This window comes from Tamandua tetradactyla, chromosome 19, assembly GCF_023851605.1.
Source record: "Tamandua tetradactyla isolate mTamTet1 chromosome 19, mTamTet1.pri, whole genome shotgun sequence".
Classification (NCBI taxonomy): domain Eukaryota; kingdom Metazoa; phylum Chordata; class Mammalia; order Pilosa; family Myrmecophagidae; genus Tamandua; species Tamandua tetradactyla.
In genome coordinates this window covers 61,775,551-61,793,746 of record NC_135345.1, presented here as the reverse complement: position 1 = coordinate 61,793,746, position 18,196 = coordinate 61,775,551, and the positions used below count along the sequence as shown (strand labels likewise).

The following is an 18,196-nucleotide window of genomic DNA, read 5'->3' as shown; positions in this document are numbered from 1 at the left end:
GTTCAGTTCCAAACTCCTGGGGACTGGGAAAATTTGGATCATATCTCCACTTATATGGCCAAGACACTAGATAACATTATACCTAATGGTTGCCAGAAACCTAACCCTGTGGATGGGAGAGGTTTCTGGCTGAGGAATCACTGTGATTTGAGTGGACTTTCTAAAATTATTTCACAGATGGAGTTAGAAATGGAGATGGATGTGAAAGACCCTGTATACAATGATGTCTTCATATGGGGGATGAGAATGTGTATTTTTTTAATTCAGAATTTTTTTTGTAGACCTAATAGCTGTTATAAAGGGTATATGTGAAAAAGAAAAAAGAAGAGTCTCAGTCCCCAAGATTTGTACTAGATTTCTACTATAACCTAGTAGAAATAAAATAAGACCTCAGTCTATAAAGTAAAGCTGAATAAATGTACTTGTCACAAGAAAGGGAGAAACAAAGGGCTAGAGCAATTCTTCTGGTATGACTAAAAAGATGGGAAATATTTGAGGTAAAATCTGTATAACAGGCAGGATGTAAACAGTTAAAGAAATGGAAGAAAGGAAACCAGATAAGGTAGAATGAAAAGCAAGGGAGCAGAGAACCAGAAGGGACAATAACGGAGTGTTCAATGTTCCATTATTACCGGAGTAAAGGAAACTTGCATCGGAGTCATGGGGCATGACCGAAAAAAGAAACATGGGATAATATCAGCTGTCCTTTAATTCATGGTCATTTATTTGTTTAGGAGACAATGCAGCATTATTGTGGATTTTTGTGTAGGAACTTAAAAAGTAGAAAGGAAAATCAATGTGGTAGTAGAATCAAATTTGGAGAAAATGTAAGTAAAAAACCCTCTCAGAGATGTATCATGCTTAAGAGTTTGGGCAAGATACAAGTTTAACTAGAGAGAGGCATGGAGATGGAATGGTGTAAGAGACATTTTAGAACTTTATATTTTAGAACTAAAAAGGATTAGATAAATTGAATGTCAATGGTAAGGTTGCCGTCACAGATGATGCCAATGTGCTGTGTCTGGTAATAGGGGGAGGCAGTCATATTAAAACAAAACAGGGAAAAGGAACATTTGGATAAGCTAATGAGTTCAAGGATTGCATATATTGTATATTTTGCTACATACTGCCATGTGTAGTAGCCAATCAAGATCTAGAGTTAAGGAGATAGGATAGAGAGAGTAGTGTAAAAACAAGAAAGAGAGTAATTTGGGAAACATCTGCATAGAGGTAATAATTAAATTTGTAGGAACAGATAAAATTCTTGAAGGAGAGACTATTTGGGAAAAAAGAAAAAAGAAGAAAGCCATAAAAAGAAATCAAGGAATATGTGCACAGAAAGGAACAAGAAGAAGAGGATCTACCGAAAGGAGATAGATGAAAACTCGAGAGAGGTTGAATAAAAGTCAAAATAGAACAGTGATATATAACAATTATAGGGGAAAATTTCAAAAAGGAGATGGTGGCCAATATTATCAAGGGAAAGGATTAGAATTATGAAGACTGAGAAATGACAAAGCAGTTCATCAAAGTAACTGAGGCCAGGCTAGACTATAAGCATGTCATCGAGTAAGGGAAACTGAAGAATTTAGGGAATGGATATGGATGTCAGAATGGTATTCTACTTGAGGTACAGAACTCTAGGCCTCACTGTTAGTTGGGATAAAGTTTAATTAATTTGGTAATAAGAGTTTGAAATGGCAATGTGATTTTGAAAAAAAAAAATGTGGATATCTGTCATTTTGGCTATCCAGCGTCTATTCTTCTTTTAGTAACCACACTTCTTTTTTGCCTCTATAGAACCACCTTCTTAACGTCTTCGTGGGTTCAGAAGTAAAACTGGTGATGTGGCCAAAGCTGTATGCTGGACCCTGACCGATTCTGGAATGAGTATGCCAGCTAATCTGAGCCATTAAGATGCAATGAGATTTCTGGTAATGTAGCTCTCACTATTTTCCTCTGAACTCACAGTAAGAAGATGTCAAGCTTCCCATTTCTATAATAATCTTGCTACCTCAAAGTCTGTTTCCTGCTACAAAAACAGTTTATAACTAAGGCACCATTTAGCATACTAAGTTATAACACTGAAAAGAAAACAAAGTTTTCTAAAGTCATTTAGAAATAAAAATAACCAGTAAAGAGTGATTATATTCTTTCTAATTGGTCAATAATGATGAAATACTTCAATAATGAAAATATTCAAAACAAAAATGATAAATCGCCTTTGTGACACCCAGGAATATGTTTGACAGGCTAACTAAAGTGATTGCCTTTCATCCTCATTTTCAAATTCTCTGCATCATATTATTGGTGGAGATAGGAGGAAGGAAGAGAGAAAGAAGAAAAGAAACCACTCTGATGAAAGCAAAGAGGTATGAAGATGAAGTAAAAAGGAAATAAAAGCATACTATCACATTCAGGTCATAAGGAGGATATGTTAACAAAAGATAGAAAGAGCAAATCCTGAGGAAGTTGGCAATATTAATGAACAAGACATTCACATTTCCTCAATTAATCAATGGTTCCATTAACTTCTCATGAAGGTATATATTTTGAAGCAATCCAGAAAAAAAAAACAGTAATAAGAAAGTTCTAGCCACAAAATCAAGCAAGTGTATATATATTTTTTCATATAGAAATGATAAGTCAGTAACTCATGTACAAGAAACAAAAATGCTTTTCAGGAATTATATATATAATTAGATGTTTTGGAGTTATCAGGCATTGGAGACACCTTATCTTCTAGGTGCAATTCCAAAAAGTGTAGATAAGCCGCAGGTGCAAATACATGAGCTGAATGCATGACTACTTCTGAGGAATCCACAATGATTTTCTTCTTAAATAGAGGGCATTCCAAAGTGAATGTTTCATACTCCACTTTCTCCACAAACATGGACTCCATCCTTCTCAGAAAGCTCTAAGAGATAAGGCTCCATTTGATCCATGGTATTCCCAAGATGTTTATCTGGATCTAAACCTAAAGCTGCAACTTTGATGATCACTGCTTGGTGTTAGATGATATCATCTCTCACAGCAAATCTTCCTGGCTTCTCCTTCAAAGGTAAGCTAAAGGCTTGAAGAGTAAGCCTTTTACACATATTTTCTACTCGAACACACTGATAGAAAGTACAGCACCTACTGATACTCCCTTTACTTCTTTTCCCTAAAGCTCATAGAGATCTTCAACCTCATCACCTTCACATTTGGTATACACTCGTCCTGTATTCACTCTCTTTCCTTTCATAGTTCGGTGATAGAGGGGAAGAGACATTGCTTCTGCATATAAGTCAATGGCATGATGCCTACCATCTGATACATGTAGTATCCAGTTCATCTGACCCCACTTGGTTTTCAGCTGGTCTTAGATTTGCTATAGAGACAATCTGATGTCCAGCAGCATGGCACTGTATTGTATTATAACAGCTGTCCTTCCAGCCACTGACTAGCGCAGCCACCTTCTTGGTGAGCTCAGTGCACATGCATGCGGTGGGGCTGGCGGGAGCCAGAGTGCTGAGAATGTGTATTTATAATAATTGTTTCACTAAATGAGATGAGGAATTCAAGAAACAAATTTGAATGGAGACAGGGAAAAATCTAATTTTGGGCAAATAAGTTTGGTTATCTGCTAGACCATCCAAGTGAAACTATGTGTTAAATAGATGGAAACAAGGGTGATAAACTTAAGAAAGAGACAGGAATTTTTGAACCTGCATTTTTTTTTCAACAGTTGAGAGCTATTCAGTCACCATATTAGACCACTTTTTAACTGTTTTGGTTTGCTAAAGCTGCTGAACTGCAAATATACCAGAAATGAATTGGCTTTTACAAACAAGATATATTGGGTTACAAATTTACAGTTCTGCTTCCCTGAAAATGTTCAGATTAAGGCATCAGCAAGAGAATAACTCACACAAGAAGGGCTGATTGTACCTGGGGTTTCTCTGTCACATGGAAAGGAATATGATGACTGCTGGCCCATCTCCCACAGACTCTGGTTTCAAACAGCTCTCTCAGATTCTGGTATCTCCTGGGGCACTCCCCCTCTGCATCTCTAAATGTCTGTCACATGGTGTTCTGGTTTGCTAACTGCTGGAATGCAATATACCAGAAACAGAATGACTTTTAAAAAGGGGAATTTTATAAGTTGCTAGTTTACAGTTCTAAGGCTGAGAAAATGTCCTAATTACAACAAGTCTATAGAAATGTCCAATCTAAGGCATCCAGAGAAAGATACCTTGGTTCAAGAAGACTGATGACGTCCAACGTTTCTCTCTCAGCTGGAAGGGCATATGGTGAACATAGTGGAGTCTGCTGGCTTTCTCATGGTTCTAACAAAAGGGGCTCTCTCCAAAATGCTTCCTCTTTTAACAGATTCCAGTAAGCAACTCCACCTTCAGTGTGTGGAGACATACCTCCATGTAAATCATCTAATCAAAAGTTACCACCCACAATTGGGTGGGTCATAGCTTCATGGAAACAATCAAAATGCTCCCACTGAGCAATACTGAATGAGATTAAAGGGCATGGCTTTTCTGGGGTCCACCACAGATTCAAACCAGCACACATGGTTTCATCTCTCTGCTGTTTGCATCAGCTCTGAGCTCTATATATTTTTTGTTTTTTATTCTCTTCATACAGGGCTCCAGGAAAAGGATTAAGACCTAACTTGAACTGGGTGAATCACATCTCCATGGAAACAATTGCATAGAAAGGTCCCACTCAAATTGAGAGGGTCACATCTCCATGGAAATGATCTTATCAAAAGATCCCATACATAATAAGTCTATACCCACAAGACTGGACTAACAACAGCAAGGCTTTTCTGGGGTACATAACAGTTTCAAACCAGTACATTCCACACTCTGAACCCCCAAAACACAAGTTCTTTCCATATACAAAAACCATTCATTCCATCACAATATCAAAAAAGCCTTAAATCTTTTCAGTAACAATACAAATACAATATCAGGTTAAAATAAAAAGTACAAAATCTCATCAAATGAGCTACAGACATGGTTTGTCCTAAGGCAACATTCTCCTCTGAATGTGGATCCATGAAATTTAGAACAAACTACTTCTGGAAATATTCAAAGAAGGGACAATTATAGAATAAATGTTCCTATTGCTATAACAAGGGATTGGAAGGAAAGCAGGAGTCACTGGACCCAAATAGTTCCAAACACCACCAGGGAAAACTCATTAATTTTTTTTTTTTTTTGCATACTATATGGCGAGGATCACATTTTATTCTTTTTCTATATCAGTATCCTGTCATTTCAGCATCATTTGTTGAATATTTGTTTGTTTCTTTTATTCATTTTCTTTTGGAAGTGCATGGTCTAGGATTTGAACCTGAATTTCCTTCATGGCAGGTGAGAATTCTACTACTAAACTACCCTTGCATCCCCTCCATTAGATTTTAAGCTCGGAGAAGCATTTGTAGAATGATCTTTTATTCTCAGAGCTTGGGAGAGTGTCAATCCCACCCTCTCCAAGGGCTTACACATCTTCTCTTTTCTCTCCCAATACTGGGGTAAGGGTGGCAACATTGGGGAGCATGGGGTAGACCACCTTGTTCTCAGTTCCACCTCCTCAAACATCTAGGTGGCCTGCACTCTGCAATTTCCATGGCACATGCTTAACTCCTTCAAAATGGTAGGGGCATGGCCAGGCTCTCCCCAATCCCAGGGACATGTGTTCCACCATCTCTCTGGCACTGGGGGGCAACACTCTTCCAAAGCAACAATGAAGCAAAAGACCCTCTGCCTCTGGGGCAAACCTACCCTCTCCATATGCATAGTGGATCCTATCTGCTCGCCCAAGACATCCGTAGCTTTCAACCTTCTGCCTCTGAAGTAATTTTTTACTTCAATTTGTCTTATTTTCTTCACCTTTTAGTCCAGACTGGCAACGTTTACATTTATACAGGCTCTGCAACACTCTTGTCTGTTTTCTATTCAGTGAACAGGATCACAACCAGCAGACAATAAGACCTTCCATATGTCCTTTCTGGATAACTCCTTCTCCAATTCTGGTTTGTCCTGCAGTGACTGACTGATTCCATGTTTGGTTAAATACTCATATAGGACAATATTCTCTGGGATCTCATTTTCCAAAAGCTCAGAATTTCCCAGACCATCAATTTCTGGTTTCCTTGTACCCAAAAATTCAGATCTCATTATCCATTTCCTGGCAAATTTTACTAGGAGCTGCAAGGAGAAACTGGGCTCCATTTTCCACATTTAGTTTGGAAATTTCCTCAGCTAGCTGTCCCGGCTCATCACTTTCAAATTTTTCCTTCCATCCAGTACCAGGACTTAAAACCCTTAGCTGAACTCATTGCTTACACAGAGACTTAAAGTAAGCCAGACATAAAGTACTGCACATGAACATGACTTTTTAGATTCCCAAGAATGCATTGAGCTTTACAAATTCCCTTATGGGCATCTCATTTCAAAGCTTTACTTTTTAAGTTTTTCAGTCAGCTTCCTGTTTTCCCCAACCGCTATCATCACCACAGGCAGCTGCAATTTTACACAATTGCCACTGATTGTTTTGGGTGAATGCTCTGAGGGAACATTGTTCTGAGTCAGATCAAATAAAGATAAGCCCTATGAGTGGGAGTTCCCAGGTAACTTCTAAACATGACAAATAATAGCAATTCTTTGTATATGGGGATTTTCGAAACTCCAAACCGATTATGCCCCCTCCTGTGACTACTTGGCTGCTGTTTTTCACAGCTATCATGATTTGAGGTTGCTGTTTTTCAAGGCTGCTGTGGAGCTGGGGAGAGTAGAATAGAACTAGGTAGAGTTAAAATATCACAATGATCACTGTTTTATGATTCAATATTTTTTTCTTGAATAAATGCTCCTTGATTTTTGTAAGCCTTTGGCTAATTTACATAGTTCCAAAAATGGTTTTGACCATTTCTCACCAGTGTTCTTGTTTATTTTATTGAAGAGTGGATTTTAGTAAGTCCTTAGTCAGCCTTTCCAGAGTATCTTCAAAACACTGTCATTTTTGGAATATCATTTTCTTTAAACTCTTGGATTAGTGGCTAAAACAAATCCATTTTTATATATTGCATACTTGAATGAACTATTCTTTTTATTTGCTAAGAAAGAACTACATTGCTTATTGAATTGCACAGACATATAATATTTTAGCATGTTTCAGATCTATTAGGATTTAGTTTACTTTTTTCATTCCTGAGTGGGGCATGCTCCATCATGCTTCTCCTGTAATCTTCTCCTATTATTTTACCTATCCTTTGGGTTTTCTTTCTCATTTCTTCCAGTGCCCACAGTGCTGCAGAATATATTTTTATTGGTCAGGAGCAAATTGTTTTATTTTTGCTGGAATAAACTAGTGATATTAGTGCTTTCCTTTTAAATTGTTACTAAATTTGATCCTGCATTCCCTGAACATAATTTCTAATATATTAACATGGTTAGAGTTTGCTTTTCACAGGGAAAGAAATTGGGTAGGAATTCTTCAATTTTCTTCTGACTTTCTAAAACTGATAGTGATATCATCAACCAAATAATGTGCTCAATTTGAAAATAAAACTGTTAATTTTTTGAAACATTTATATCAAAAAAAAATTCCACTTTCACAATCTCCACTTTCTATAAAGATATTCTTCAATTGCTCATAACTATGTTAAAATACTAGAAATCCTTCTGATTTCAAGTAGTATAATGAGTCTGATTTTTTTTTTTTTACTACTCTTCTTGCTTATGCAGTGAACCCCAGAAAGGAACTAATGTGTGAGTTAAAATTATAACAGCAAAATATGCTCAAGAAAAGGAGATAAGAGAAAGGAAATTAATATGCTGGTACAATTTTTTTTAGAGGTGGGGGAAGGCGTTCACAGAGATTCACTTGATCTAAGAGTATCATGCATATCCTGGAATGTGTTCCCGGTGTAGTTGTGCAAAATGGCTCTGTCTCAATGTAGCTCTGACCTAGAGGCTGAGTTTCCATGTTTTCTGTGAAACATTTCCCATGTATAAATGGATAAATAAATGTTGTGTTAACCATGTTAACCATCTCAATGGTTGAATGGTGCAGTTGTTGAAAGTTGAACTATGGAGTATTCCTCCTGATGCCACCATCTCAGAAAAGGAATTAAAACAAGGAATCTTGTCAGGGGAAAACAGAAGGTAAACAAAGTGTAACCACAATAACAATAGTCAACTACATGGGAAGATCAATAGAAGACTTAAATCCACATTGTGTTTAAGTGGGAGGTTTTCCAGCAGGTTCTCTTTCATTTAGTATGTCTACAAGTTATTGTTGGATAACGTACTGATGGAATAAGGTAGAGAGAGTTTAGAAGGGACTTTTACATTCATATTTAGCATTTTACAATTTCCCTGGCTCATTTCATTTACTCCAGTTATTTTTTTAGTTCATGGACTTCTGACTTCCACCATATTCACTTCTGAAAATGCTCTTGTTAAATCAGCCTGGCATAATTGCTCAATACAGTTGCTCCTTCTCACTGGCTTTATTTATCTTATTTAATCTCTTTGCCCCATTTAACAAGGTGATTCTTCTTTTATTGAAAGTCCTTCTTTGATTGGCTTCCCAGACTATATTATTTTTCCTTCTCTTCCCTCCAAATTGGCATCTGCCTACTATTTACTTTTTCTGTCTCCTCTTCTTCCCTTACTCCTAATTATAGACTATTCAAGCATTCCATCCTTAGTCCTCTCCCTTTATACTTTTCTAAATATGAATTCACTTTGGTAGTATAAAGCTGATAGCTCCTAAATTGTAGTTCCTAGGCCATGTATATATTTTAAGCTCCATACTCATATTTCCAATAGCCTGTTTGATAGTACATGCTGAATGGAAATAATGTATTATGTTCAAAATTGAACATATTTGCAAATGTGCGAACTTGCCTCTCTTCCAGTGTATGTTGTTTCATTTAATGGAATCACTCCCCAACAAATCATCCAGATCATAATCTTGGAAAACATGCTAGCCTATGGTATATTTCTCATTTCCCACATCCAATCAGTCACTAGGTCTTATTGAGTTATCTTCTTAATATCTTAAACCATTCTCTTCTTTTATTCTCTATTGCTAAAGATAAGGTCCCATGTAAATAATATTTTTGGAGTACTGGTGTTTTGGTTGCTGGAATGCAATATACCAGAAATAGATTTGGATTTATTAAGTTACAAATTTACAATTTGAAGGACAAATTAAAGGACAAACAAGAGAATAACTTCACTCAAGAAAGACCAATCATGTCCAAGCTTTCTCTGTCACATGAGAAGGCACATAGCAACATCTGCTATCCTTCTCTCCCAGCTTTTGGTTTCCAATGGCCATTTCAGCTTCTGGCATCTCCCAAGACACCTCCTTCTGCATCTCCAAATTTCTGTGTCCTTGGTTCATCTTTCACTTACTCCCTGTGTTGGCTCTGAGTTATCACTCATTAAAGATTCTAAGAAAGGGTTAAGACCCCCTGTACTGGTTTGATAGGATTTATGTACCCTAAAAAAAATCATGTTTTGATCCTATTCAAACTTGTGGGAGCAATGGTTTCTTCTAATCCCTATTCAGCACTATTAGTTTGGAAACATGATTAGATTATCTCAACGGAAATGTGACTCAATCAGTCGTGGGTATTAAATTTGATTAGTTGGAGCTATGTCTCCACCCATTCTACATGGGACTTGATTAGTCTACTGAAATCCTATAAAAGAGAAGAATGGGGAATTCTGAGAGAGCAGAGAATGATGACAGAATGGTGAGAGCCATGAGGAGAACCCATGCAGTCAAAAAACCTTTGGAGATGAAGAAGGAAAATGCCTCCTGTTGAGTTTCATGAAACAAGAAGCCAGGAAAAAACGCTAGCAGACTTCACTATGTGCCATTCCAGCCAGGAGAGAAACTCTAAACATCATCCGCGTTCTTGATCCAAAGTATCTTTCCCTGGATGCCAGAGATTGGTCATGTCTATAGATTTACTTTAATTTGGACAATTTCACAGCCTTAGAACTGTAAACTTGTAACTTATTAAATTCCTCCTTTTAAAAGCTGTTCTGTTTCTGGTATATTGCATTCCAGAAGTTAGCAAACTAGAACACCCACCATGAATAATTATGGTCACATCTTCATGGATACAATCTAATTCAAAATTTCCCACCAAAAATGTAGGTCTGCCTCCACAAGACTGAATTAAAAGAACATGTCTTTCTCCTGGGGCACATAAAAGCTTCCAACCAGCACAACAGAGAAAGGCAATAAGAAGGATAAAAACAGGGGAAAGAAAGAAGCCTTAAGTATACACAGTATCTAGCTAGCTTCCACTAAGTGTGACTGCAAAATCATTAGAGGCATTTCCTTAAGTTGGGAATAGGGAAGGAAAGTGGAGAAAAAAAAAATCATCAGGTTCCCATCTTCCATTAGTGAAAGATTTGTCCCAGGGCTTTAGAGTCACACACTTGTGAGTAACACATGTGTGGGTAATTAGTGGGACCACAAAGCCCATCAAGGAAGACTCAAGACTAGAGGGGTAAGGAATATGATGAGACCAGACCAACAGGGAGGGACCATGAGTTGTAACTGTCTGAGGTCATGCAAGGCCCATACAGAGACAGTTTATCCTGAGGGAATTTACAGTGTTTCATAAGAGGTATATACTATTCATTTTGTTTTCCCTTCTTTACTCTATCTAGTCTGCCATAACTGTCAAAAATTTTTTATGTACTTCCTCAGCATGCATCTTACTTTAGTTAAACCATTTGCCTCAACAATGAACTTTGCCTCAGTCTATAAACAATTTTCTTTCCCTAGGATCTAGACTCCAAAGAGCTCAAACCCACATCTGCTGCCACCACCCACACCAATTAAACCTCCCACAGACCAGACCTAGAACACACATCTGGTCCAAGTATTAAGCTAACCATTGTTACCACACTTCAGCCCCAGTCCCTTTTCCTTTTTGCGTGTGTTTGCTTTAAATTAACCAATCCTTAACTTGTGCAAAATCTAGTAACCTATACACTTGGTGCGCAATAAAGACACAAGCCCACAGATCCTCTTGCTCTGCTTGTATGCTCCACATCTGCTGGTTGAGCCACCCAAGCCAATCACAGTTCCTTTCAACACTTCACGACATTCCTATCTTTTCGGGATCTGTGAGTAACAAACAATCTTTTCTCATGCTTTATGGTTTTGGTTTCCCATTAGTGTGGCACTCGATCTATACCCAGACTCAAATTTAAATTCCACCTTAACTAAATTGAAATATAGTTTATCCTCAGCAATGCCATTAGCATGATCCTTTAAATTGTAAAACTTACTAATCCAATTTAAAGTTCTTCAGTGTTTCTACAAAGTTCATATTATAAAATAGAAATCTGTTAATATTGAATACCAGAGATTTATGATCCAAATTTGGCTTTTGTTTCCAGCATTTGCAATTCTCTTCCACAGTCCTCCTAGGATACAATCAAGGAATGACAAGTTTTCTTTTCTTTCTTTCCTGTTCATTGACTTGTGGTTTTTCTGCCTAGGATGTTCTGCCATTTGTAATTTAAAGTGGCTTAAATGTCACTAGCTATGTGACAACTTCTTTCACATCTCCTGACACAGCTACATAGTACTTTGAGATTTCCAACCCCTTGGTCATAAGTTAATATATCACATAACAGAAAAGCTGAAGAATTAGTTTATTTGGGTGTGGCAGAATTTTCTTTCTGTTCATCTCGGTATTATCTGGGACTATGAAAAATCTACAATGTATCAAAAATTGTATTTAATAAGGTTGATTAAGTGAATGAATAAATCTTAGATATTCCTTTAGCAAAATTATTTTGCATTGAATTTGAGTCTAGAATAATCACCTTTTATTGATATTTCATACACATATATGGACATTTTTATGGTGCTAATTCTTTGTTTTGTTTTCCAGTGGATTCATTTGTATTTCAAAGTTTTAATTTTTAATTGGATTTTAAGTTCTTTAAGAGCAACATGGTTGCTCCTACTTTGTGCTTTCTTCAGAATACAAAAGCTTTGTTATCACTATTGAATTCATTCAGCAAGTGAATGAATAAAATGAATATTTTGTGTCCTAAATGTTGATTTATTTTTTACTATTTCATGGGTTTTACATTGAGTTGAGGAAAATTGTTTTCTACTTCTTGCCCTGACAAGTCATTTTGTTTTACTTATTTGCAAGTTGGTGAACATGGCTCTCAAATACCAACAATAGTTTCTTCTGCATTCTACAAGGTTTTAAGATATTGTCTCAATTTCCCAGGCTGATAAAACAAATACCACACCATAAATTGTGTTAACAATAGAATTTATTGGTTCATGGTTCCAGATACTAGAAGGCTAGCTTCCTCCCGGGTCAGAAGCCTACTGGCTGACTTGCAATACTAGGGTTCCTTGGCTTTCCCATCACAATATCATGTTTCCTCTCCTGGTTCTGTTGACTTACTGCTTCCGGTTCCTCCCCAGGACTTTCTCCCACTATTTTCGAATTTCTTCTCTTACTAAAGGATCCCGTTATCTCAAGTAAGACTCAACCTCATTCGGTTGGCCACACCTTAACTAAAAATAACATCTTCAAGAGATCCTATTTACAATGGGTTTGTAGCCACAGGAATGCAGATTAAGAAGAAGAACATGTCTAAATTTGGTATGCGTAACTCAAGCCACCACAGATACTGTGTGTGTTTAATACTGCATTAAGAGAACTATAATAGTGTATCATAACCTTGGGGAGATTCAAATTTTTAGAAAGCTATATAGTAGTTAAGAATTACTATTACTGTATCAAGGGTCTGAGATAGTGCTCATTGATTATTGTGTATAGTATTTGCATGATTAAGAATAATATTCTCTCAGTATTTTCACTGTAAATAAAGACAATATTATATTATCTGACTGAATTCTCTTATGCAGGATATTAATTTTCCTCTCTAAAATATATGGAATGTTATAATTTCATGGCTGCTAAAACAAATACCATGCAATGAATTGGCTTAAGCAATGGGAATTTATTGCCTCAATGTTTTGTGACCAGGAGGAATCCAAAATCAAGGCATTACCAATGGTTTTTCCCAGAGAACTGTGGCATTCTGGAGCTGACTGTTAACAATCTTTGTTCTCTGGCTTTTCTGACATTTGGCAGTGCACATGAAAGCCTCTCATGGCTTCTCCTCTCACTTCTGGGTTCTACTGACTCCCAGCTTTTGGTTCTTCCCTTTGGTTTTTCTCTTCTATGGCCTTCTCTAGAAGGTCTATAGTAATAGCATTAAGAACTATCCTGATTCATTTTATACCTTAACTGATGTAACTTCATCAAAAAGTCCTGCTTACAAGGATTCAGAGCCCCAGGAAAGGATCAAGTTTAAGAATATGTTTCTCTGGAGTACATAGCTCCAAGCTGCCACATGGAAGAACATGTACTGAAAAGTATTTCTAGAAAAATAATCTATCATATACATGGAATATGTGAGGGAATCAGGGCTATTTTAAGGAATCGGATAGTCTTATTTATATGGTGAAGCCACTGAAAATGAATACTTAGAGTTTTTGCTTAATATATTAAGTAGTAAATCTCTTTGTTATTTATAGAGATAGTTTTTTAGTTAGACAAAATGCAATACTTAAAGTGCATAAACGCATCAGAATAGTTATTGAAGCTATTGCTACTTATATTTTTAAATATTGCAAAACATATAAGAAACATAGAGAATAGGAAAAAGAGAAAACTTTTAAAAAGACTTTTTTTTGTTTTGTCATTTTTGCCATCTAAAAATGTAGCAAGTAAAAAGAAATTTTCTCTTCTGCTTTATTGTATTTTGTCTTCTTTTCTATCTGCCTTCTGTGAGGATAGGATAGACTCAAGGCACCATGAGAGAATGGAGATTAAAGGCTATTGTAAAAAAAATGTTTTATACCCAGGATTTATTCCAATGTGTAACCTCAATTGTATTTTCTACTAATGTTTTGTATTAATAGCTTGATACTGTTAATTTATCATTAATTTTCAAAAATCTCCTTAAATACAGGAATAGGTAGCAGAGACAAGGACTACAACAAAGGCAAATACTAGGAATTTTTTTACATCAAATGGTTCTAGCTGATTTTTGAAGGATATGCAAACACCGGTAGTACGAGCAACAATAGCAGAAATTTCTCTAGTACAATTCCAAGTACCAATTAACAAACATGGATATACTAAAACTTTCTGATATAGAGAAGCCAAAATTAGAGTATTAAAAATATTTCTTATAATGCTAATACAACCATATTAAAATTATTTAAATAACAATGATTTCATGTGAATGATTTAATAAAAAAAAAGCAAATATGTCAGGAGGCATATCTATGCTTATCCATGTATTGAAATATGTTGAAAGAAAACCATCAAAACTATAGAATTAAAAAGTCATCGAGTCTACTTCAACTAGATTTATTTCAAATTCATAAGTAATTTAATTTTGAGGCCAGATATGGATTTTAAAGAAAAAAGAAAAAGAGAATTATATTACTTTGATTTAGAAAATAAATAAAAATAAATAAATAAATAAATAAATATTTGTGAAAACCTTATTGCCTGAAGCTCTGTCAGGTGATTTATCCCTCCCATCTGAAACCTATATATAAGGAAAGAACAAATAAAAGTACACAAGATAATAGAGGAAGATAGAATAGAATAATTAGGTCTAAATATAAACAAGTACAACAGCCCACATTTTAAAGTCTAAAATTGTCTGATATTAACTGCTATTAAGTCATAACCTTAATCCAAATGTGCCAGAAAGAATGAAAATATTCCTAGCCCTGAGACATTAATGTGCAGAGTATAGCTTTCTATGTACAGAAAACTTTTCCTATGACTCACAGAGGCCTCCAATTTTAGTATTAAAATAGTCTTTGTATATGCTTCATGAGCCTATATATAAATCACATAGACATTTTTTTGTTACAATTAGAAATTTAGCTACAGAGCCACACCATTTTCTTTGTCATTTCCATCTATGTCTTATTAGAGAAAATGATTACAGATGTAGAATAGAAGTCAAATTGATTCTCTTTCTACATATATATCTCCATGTATGTATCTATATATATATTTACATTATATAGTCATAGATAGATATATTCCTTTGTTAATCCGTATCATATCATTTTCAAAGTTTTCCATTACAGGAAAATATTGTAATGAATCTCCTTGTAAAGATGTTCGCCAGTATCTTCAACTACCATTTCTTCTGACTCCTAAATACATATTTTTAACTCTGTCCTCTCCATTGATAGACTTCTAACTGGCTATCATATTGGAATAGCCCCTGTGGTGGCTTGTATCTGGACCTACTCCAGAAAGACATTTCCTTTAATCTAATCCATTTCTGTGGGTTTGAACCCGTGGTAAGGAGGACCATTTGATAGGATTACTTCAGGTGAAGTGTGACCCAGCCCAGCCCGATCAGGATGGGTCTTAATCTTATTAATGGAGTCTTTTTTAAGTGGAATGAAATTCAGACATAGTGAGAGGAAGCCACAGGAAAGAAGCTGAACAGCAATGGAACCCAGAGAGAATGGAGAAACCAGGAGATGCTGCACTGTGCTTTGCTACATGTCAACAAAACTAAGGATCAAGGATCACCAGCAGCCAGACCAGAACACCGTATTCTTAGGGAAGAAACTATTGCCTTATAGCAACTTGATTTGGACTTTTTCCTAGCCTCAAATAGTGAGCGAATACATTTCCATTGTTTGACTCATGGTTTTTGCTCTAGCAGCCTAGGAAACTAAGAATAGCCCCTAAACATAAAATATACGGTAACACTTTCTTAATTTTTCTTCCAACACTTTTGTTGCCTCCCTGTCCCATCTAACTAAGCAGTTAGTAGTGAGACCTTTGATATGTCTTCCTTTTTACACATGCATTATGTAATTATTTACCTCAATGTATTTCCCATATTTATCTATTTATTTGCATCCTTAAATCCACTACTTTAGTCCATACTAGTTTCATCTCTCACCCAGATAATGCCAGTATGATCCTAACTAGTTTCCCAAATTCTACGCTTGCCATCCCTTCTTCTTCACTATGGTGTTTAGAGCTTTAAAATCAAACTCTGATTATTTCCTAAAACTCTCCAAATGACTTATCATTGGATAAGACTAAAGTTCGAACACCTTATCAAAGTCTTTGAAATGTTACATGAACTTGAACCTGAAAAATTCTTTCTCTCTTATCTCTTTTGCCTCTTGTAGAATATACTTTGAACTTTTTCAATTGCTCAATGAAAACAAACTTTTTTTTTTTTGGATTTGAGTCTAATATCACTTCTCAATGAGGCCATCTCTAACTATTCTGTCTAAAGTAACTTCATTCTGCACCCATTACTTGATTCCATTAAAATATTATAACATTTGATTAAATCAATTTTAATATACTTTTTCTGCCTTTGCCCTCTTGAAAAGAAATTCTACCTGAGTAGTGAATATCTTTGCTGCTTCCTAAGATGTTCACAGTTTACTTCAAACAGTATCATGCACGTAGTAGTTGCCATGGTCAGGTTCATGTGTCTGCTTGGCCAGGTGGTGGTGCCCTGTTGTCTGGTCAGGCAAGCACTGACCTGTCTGTTGCTACTAGGACATTTCATGGACTTAAATCATGGCCACATGGGCTGCATCTACACCTGATTGCATTTGCAATCAGCTAAAGGGAGTGTCTTCTGCAATGGGTGGTGTGTAATCTAATCACCAAAGGGTTTTAAGGAGAATTCAGAAGAGACAATCACTCTGCCTGCTTCAGCCAGCCAGCCTCTCCTGATAGCTCACTGAGGACCTTCATTGGAGCTGCCAGTTCACAGCCTGCCCTACAGATCTTGGACTCTTACATCCCATGATTGTGTGAGACACTTTAATAAATTTTATATTTACAGATATCTTCTGCTGATTCTGTTTCTCTAGAGAACCCTAGCTAATAAAGTAGTCTTTCAACAATATTTGGTAAATAAATGGACAGATATTCTTTAAATTAATTCTTAGAAGTGCAGTTTCTGCATTTACTTCCTACAAGCAGCTAAATTTTATTGAAAATATTTTCCTTTTAATTCTACCAGTGATGCATAAGTGTATCAGTTTTTAAGAACTCATCAAATAAAAGGTGGTTGCATTAAAAAGAAATTCTGATAACTTCCTAGACAAAAAAAATTTAAAAAATGTACAGTTTGATTTCTTTTTTTATTATTTAGGTTGAATTTTTAATTATTTATTTTTGAGTTCTTATTTTTATTGTCAATTTATATTCCTTGTTTTTATCTAGTTCTAATAATTCTTGGGGTTGAACCCAAGAATCATGTAAGAATTTTTAAAAGGCAAAAATGTCTAGTTTCCATAATGTCTGATTTACTTCATCCAGAGTAAGCCTAGAATTATTTGTTTTAAAGTATGCCCAGTTGTCTGTTAAGTATGTCCAGTATGTCTAGTTAATGTGTAACTAGTGTTGAGAACCACTAAATTTCACCAGTAATTATTTTGTGTTCTTATACATGCAGCCTTAGATCTGAGCTTCCCTCTATAAAATAGGGAGAACAAGTACTAAAGGTATAACTTATCAAAATATAATAGTTGTAGTTTACATCCTCTTGTATGTGTGTCAATTGTTCAACTCTCATCTCTCACCTTCAAATCCATCCACTCTTCCATATTCTGCTTTGTAAGATGTGGCTGAGACACTACAAATCGTGTTTTCACTTTGCCAGGTGTTCCTTTTAGATTCCGCCAATAGGAATATTACAGGGAGACTGAAGGTGGGAGCGGTTGGAGATGGAAGAAGGGATTTCCTGTTCCTGTCAACTTCATTAAAGCAACACATCTTCAACCAGCAAAAACACTTTGCTTCTGGAGAAGAAGCAGATTCCAGGCTATAGTTTTTCTAAAAATTCAAGAATCAGTCTTATTAGAAGGTCCTCATATTTCTAAATCCCAACTTCTTAGGGTCTCTCCTTTGAGTTCCTAAGGCTCCAAGAATAGTGTTAGGGTTCTCTAGAGAAAAAGAACCAACAGGAGAGAGCTCTAAATCTGAAATTTAGAAAGGTGTCTCATGCAACTGTGGAAATGGAAGAGTCCAAAATCCATAGGGCAGGCTGTGAGTTTGGTGACCCCAGTGAAGGGTCTCCACAGGAGAGGCTCG

The 18,196-nt window shown here is 36.0% G+C and overlaps 1 pseudogene; it reads right to left on the bottom strand.

Annotated features, from left to right (window-relative positions):
* Positions 1–2,680: 2,680 nt before the first annotated feature.
* LOC143663409 (diphthine--ammonia ligase pseudogene) lies at positions 2,681–3,479 on the bottom strand (annotated as a pseudogene).
* Positions 3,480–18,196: the final 14,717 nt, after the last annotated feature.